The 6723-nt window shown below is 33.0% G+C and overlaps 1 pseudogene; it reads left to right on the forward strand.

Annotated features, from left to right (window-relative positions):
* Window positions 1–375: 375 nt before the first annotated feature.
* Window positions 376–488, forward strand: LOC111746858 (annotated as a pseudogene).
* The last annotated feature ends 6235 nt before the right edge of the window (window positions 489–6723 follow it).

Genomic DNA, 6723 nt, shown 5'->3' on the forward strand with positions numbered 1-6723 from the left:
CAAAACAGCCAAAATGTCTCTCAATAAGTAAATAGTTAAACAAATTGTGTACATTATACTTCAGAATACTTCTCAGCATCAAAAAGGAGTAAACTATTGAAACATGCTGCTTAGATGGATCTCAAGGCAATTATGCTAAGTTAAAAAAAGGCAATCTGAAAAGGTCACATACTGTATGATTCTATTTACAACATTCCCGAAAAGACAAATTTATAAAGTTGGAAAAAAGATTAGTGGCTACCAGGGGCTAGGAATGGTGGAGATGAAAGAGCTGAGTGTGACTATGACTGGGCAGGAGAGATCTTTGCCAGAGTAGAATAGTTCTGTATGTGGTGGTCTTCATAGGAACTAGGCAAGTAATTAAAATGATGTAGAGTCTACAGCCATGCTACCCTGAACAATCCCATCTGATCTCGGAAGCTAAGCAGGGTTGAGTCTGGTTAGTACTTGGATGGGAGACCACCTAGGAAGACCAGGTGCTGTAGGCGTAAAAAATAAAAACTAAAGCATCGTAAGCTGACAAGGTCCTTGCATTCTGTGTGGTCAACCAAGAGTTGCCTCATCTAAAAAATAAATAAGTAAATAAATAAAATAAAGTAAGTAAATAAAATAAAATAAATAAAATAAAATGACATAGAACTGTGCACACACATTGTATCCATGTCTATTTCCTGGTTTTGGTGTTATAACAGAATTATATAAAACGTAACCACTCAGGGAAATTGGGTGAAGATTACATAGGACCTCTCTGTTCTATCCTTTGCAACTTCCTGTGCATTTATAATTATTTCAAAATAAAAGTTGCTAAAATAAATAATACCAAGGGTCATCAGGCAGTTTATATAAGTGACCTAAAAATGAACAGCATCATTTGAACATGCCTGTAAATTCTCTACTCTATAAATTCTCTCACTGAATAGAAAGTTTCCAAAAGTGTGTGAGAAGTGTAGAGTGTGCTGAATCTTCACAAAGCACACACTCTACGCAAAGCAGAGCTCAGATCAAGAAACAGAACATTATCTGTTCCCTCCCCATCACACAGGATATCATTGTCCTCACTTCTAAAAGCATAGCTAAGCTTTGACTATTTTTGTATTTTGTATAAATGAACTGATTTATTTTTTAAATGAGGATTCCAATTATTTTTAACATACCTATTGTATTTTTGTATAACAGTTAATATTCCACTTCATCCTAAACCCATATCTTAAAAAGAGACAAGAAGCCTACTCTAGTATTAAATATTCAATTACACTTAATGATGTAAAAGTTATTTGCACCCCCCAAATGCATATCAACTACGTCCTGTACAGTTCCCATATGAGCAGTGTGGGGAAGGTGTATGGGGGGATCAAGCCATAATGGGAAGGAGGAGGGGAGAATTCAATGAAAATGGGTTCTTGAAATGACTTTCAAATCAATAAAATGCTGTTTTTTGAAATAATTATGTTAAAGTATAGTTATTTGTGCCTTTACTTTTTTAGTTCAGTGATGGGAAGTGAATCACCAAAGATGTTTTGATTGCCTAAACAAGATCCAACTTCAAGCTCATCTTGGTAATGTGTGTATTCTAGAGGCAGACATGATTCCTTTTTGAGAGATGATTACTAATGGAAGTTCCTCAGCTTGACAGGAGGAAATGTTCAGTGTCTCTCAAAGGAAAATGGAGGTTAATAATTTGGTCCCTTGTCTGACCCAGTGATCCAGACTGTAAACACCCTTAGGTAGGAGTCCCCTGTCAGCTTTCACTGGGTCCAAGTGTAACTAATTTTGAGATGAAAGACCCTCTGAGGATTCTTACTGTCCTGAAGGCTGCTGACATTCAGCAGAAAAGACCCTTCCCCTAGAGCTAATATTAAATAAACTGGGACTTTATGACCATAAAATATTTCCAAGCACATTGAAGGTTTTCACAAAGATTAATGTGTTTTATTGATGTATGCAAATAGATATTAGGGAAACAGAATGGAGGTTTCGATGGCTTTTTCTGTCATAGCCTGTAATGGGAGGGACATTTTATACCCATTATAACTCTCTTCCACGTTTGGGCTGTATTTGTTTTACAGGAATAAAGAATAACAAGAAATTGTAGTCGAGGTGTACACCCATATTTTACACTTATGTGCATCAGGGAGATAAGCTTCCAATTGAAGCTTAGTCATGAAATCAAAACACCTTCGATTCATGTTATAAATAGACATATTTGTATACAACGGTGTCGAAAAAGAGTACTCTGGTATTGAATTTGCATTTTGATTTTAATTTTTAGAAAATCACTTTGGTATGATATACTCATATAAAATAATTAGTGCTTTACTTTTGTAATTTACAGTATCTTTTAAAATCTTTCACAGCTTAGTATATTTCATTAATTGTCCTGAATGTAATTTTGCCCACCCTCTCCTGCCACTATGTAAAAATTTGCTGTACTTAATCTGCCTTTGAGTGACATATTCTACACAGTTGACAAGCTTAGATTGTTGCCTTTGTTTTTTTCCTTACTTTCCTCCTTAATATTTTGAAATAAATTGAATGAAAACAAGTAAAAAAAAAAAAAAACCATCGCAATGAATTAATTGGTACAAAACTTTTCTCATTATCAAATCGATAACCAAGAGTACATTAGGAGCAACTTTATATAGCACAAAGAAAAATGGTCTTAGAGAATACTTTTTTTTTTTTCATTGCTTATCAAGGAAAAAAAAACCTATTTTCAAAAAAGAGAGGCTTGTGGATTTTTAATGGACCTTTTTTACTATGGAACATTGAACAGTTTGTCATAGAAAAAAAAGAGAAAGGAAAATCAATGTCAGTTTGGCTTTTTCCTACTGTACCGTAATTGGGACAGTGGCAAAGACAAGTTGGCCTTTTAGGACCATTGACTTCATTTGGATGTATTTTTGTGTACAAATTAGTCATCTAAATTCCAATAAAAATGATGGTTAATGGGATGAATATTTATGATTCAAACAGCTTTCCAAGTGAGGAAACATGGTAATAATTGAGAAAACAGTAGTAGTTATTATTACTATTATTATTTATGACTATTATATGTTTAATCGCTTTAAAAAAAAATTCCCATACTTTCTCCAGGTTCCATTACAGAGGCTTTCTTCTAATGAGCTCTAAGGAAGATCGGGGCAACCTGGTCAAAAAGCCACATTAAATCCAAATCACTTTCAGAATATATTTTCAATTAAGTGCAACAGAAATTCCAAATGAATTATAGATTTGGATCAAAAAAGAGCATAGTTCCGTTTTGTTGTTTCTGTTCAATAGATTTGGAGAATATAAATTTTGTTCCAATATGTTTAGTCCAATTAAATACATTTGAGTTTCATTTCAGATTCAGTTAGTGTGTTTTACAATGTGTCTGGCCAATGTTTTGATTTCTTTAAGTATTTGTTTAAAATATAAGTTTGAATGACCTTTCTGAAGGTGTGCATTTTCCAAGCATCTAAAGGAAAAGTTTTATGCTAATGTAGTCATCAATGAAAAGTGGGGGTGGAGAGAGAGGATTTATGTGTATAAATTTTTTATCAGGGAAAACTAGTGTATTTTTAGGTTTCAGGGCTCCATCTCAAAATATTACGGTTACAAAAGCATTATTTTAATCCGTTAGATCTTATAGCTTATTTACAATATTTAAGAACAATTTATATTCCTTATGCAGAGCTGTGAGAACAAAAGAACTACAATAAAAATAGCTGGATCTAGGGGTGGCTCTTCTTGTATACAAAGAAGAAAGCCCTGACCCTCCCGCAGGGCCCTGAAATCCTACTAGGCTTTATACAAAACTACCGCATTTTGAGGTTTCTCGAAAGCATTATTGTTTCGGTAACTTTTCAGCTTTCCTTTTCCCTTTCCCTACATTTCGCTCTTCATTACTAGATGATTCCATTTACTGACACGAAAGGAAATTGAAATCTTGAGCTTTGTGACACACAGCTTAGCTTAAAATAGCTCTTCTACTTTTAAACTGTATATACAGATTTATCTTATTTTTGACAAGATTTTGCAAACACTCTTGCTCCTATTTGACTGGGTAACATTGGATTTGAAGTCTTTTTTCTGGAGGTTATGCTAGGAAAATAACTATGTAAAATTGAGCTGAAGTCAAGATTTTATGCCCCAGTCTGTTATTATACTGTAACAGTGTTCTTAACATTTAAAAGCATTTCATAATCTAAACTTATTTTTTAAGCATGCATGATATTTCTTCACTAAGTTTATCACCAAGCTATATGCCAAAACTTATTTTTATATTTTTTTCTATAAAACTAAAATGTTCAAACCAAGGCATATGCTGCTTTTCAATGAAGCAGTTGGGAAGTGGAATATTGACTGTGACTCATTTAATAGCGATAGTTCATTAACTACTTAATAATGCCAAAAATTCTTTAAGCATAAGGATATCCTCTTTAAGAAAAATCAATTGAGTGTCTTGTACTTGATAGTCTTATTCTTTAATATTTATTGATTGATAAAATTGAGAATGACAAAAAGATATTATTCAATTCATTCAACAAAATAATTTGTGCTTTATTGATCACAAAAGCATAATTTTGAAACCTAACATGCAAATAGTATTATTCATTCATTTCACAAATAATGTTTGTGGTACTCAAGTATTCAACTTCTGCAGACATGCTCAAACTTTTTTTTCCCATTCTGTCGAGGATCCATCCAGTGTATTACTCTGATATGTTACTACAGAAAAATGTGATGAGCTACTAAGTTAAGAAGCAAGTGATTAAAAATAGAACTACCACATGATCTAGCAATCCCACTTTAGGTATAAATTTGAAGGAACTGAAATAAGTACTCCAAAGAGAGATAGCTACACACTTACCTGGGTTCACTACAGCATTATTCGCAACAGCCAAGTTATAAAAATAATTGAAATGTCGTTTGATGGATGAATGGATAAAAAAAATGTAATATTCCAGTCTATATATATAAATTCAGCCATAAAAAGAAGGAAATCCTCATTTGTGACAACATAGATGAAGCTACAGGGCATTATGCTAAGTGAAATAAGCCAGACAGAGAAAGGCAAATACAGTATGTACTATATGGTATCACTGTGTGGAATCATTAAAAAAAAAAAAAAAAGTTGATTTCATATTGTCAGGGGCTGAGGGGAGGGGGAAATGAGGTTATATAGGTCAAAGGATACAAAGTTTCAGTTATAAGAAGAATATGTTCTTAGGATCTAATGTATAGCATGGTAACTATAGTTAATAATATGGTTTTGTATACTTGAAAGTTGCTGAGAGTAGATCTTAAGCATTCTCAACACACACACACACATACACACATGAGTGAACTATATGAAGTAATGGATGAGTTAAATATCTTGATCTTGGCAATCATTCCACAATGTGTGTGTATCTATATCTATATCTATATCTATATCTATATCTATATCTATATCTATATCTATATCTATATCTATAGCTATAGCTATAGCTATATCTCCATACCAAATCTATATATCTCAAAGCATCACATTGTTCACTTTAATACAATTATACTTTTTAATTATTCCTCAATAAAGTTTAAAAAAAGGAACAAAAACAAGTGACCTAAACACCACTCTCAATTCAGAAGTAAGGGAAAAAAAAAAAGAAAAAAACAGGCTGGGGCCCCCAAGCATCAGATGGATGGAGAAAGAATGGGGACTCTTCACATCTTTGTTTTAAAACCCAAGCAAGTTACACCATTCTCATAGCCTCATAGCACAAATATTTCCAATTTCAAGGAGCAGTAGTAATAACTAATTATTTATTCCTAAGAAATGCAAATCTTTAAGCTTCTGACTCATTCTTTAGATTCTTAAATGTTAAGTTGCAGGTAATTTTTAATTCAATAAACAAACCGTGTCCACTTGGGTAAATGCTAACAGTGTGGCAGCTACATCTAGACCTTCCCTGGATGAGCAAAGGTTTTTATATCTCCTAACTTTTTAAAGCCAGATGTATAGACAACATCGGAAAGCAGTCTGTAAAACAGCCTTTTTAAGCATAAGAAGGCCAAATCACCTTATGTCTTTAACAGTGAAGACAAATAAAGCGAGAGCTTTTATCAGAGTGTTGAAAAAAGAGTAATGTCCTTTTTGAGAATGAAGATACACAAAAACCAAATGCAATGTGTGAATGAGGATTAGATCCTGGACCAGGAAAAATAATAGTATAAAGAATGTTATTGATATGATTGGATACACTTGGATAAAATAAGGATAAAACCTATTGATTAGATATTAGTATTCCATCAATACTAAGTTTCCTGAATTTGATAGTATACTATGGTTACTCAAGTGAATGATCTCGTTCTTAGGAAATACATACTGACAATTTAGAGGCAAATGAATATAACTTTTGTAACTTATTCTCAGTAGTTCAGAAAAAAGCGTGTGTGTGTGTGTGTGTGTGTGTGTGTGTGTGTGCGCGCGCGCGCGCATGGGGTGGGGAGAGAGAGAATGGTAAAGCAAATGTGGCAAAATATTAATAATTGGTAAATATGAATGATGGTTTATGGGAGTTCTTTGCACTATTCTTGCAACTTTCTATAGGTTTATAATCATGTAAAAATTATAAAGTAAATAAAGAATACCTCTACTTTAAAAAAGTATAATTCAAATGGCTTCATCACTGAACACTCATCTACTACTTGTTCCAGTTGTTCCAGTTGTCAGAAGCAGCAGTTATTATTTCCAAATAA

Source organism: Pteropus vampyrus, unplaced genomic scaffold, assembly GCF_000151845.1.
Source record: "Pteropus vampyrus isolate Shadow unplaced genomic scaffold, Pvam_2.0 Scaffold7, whole genome shotgun sequence".
NCBI lineage: Eukaryota > Metazoa > Chordata > Mammalia > Chiroptera > Pteropodidae > Pteropus > Pteropus vampyrus.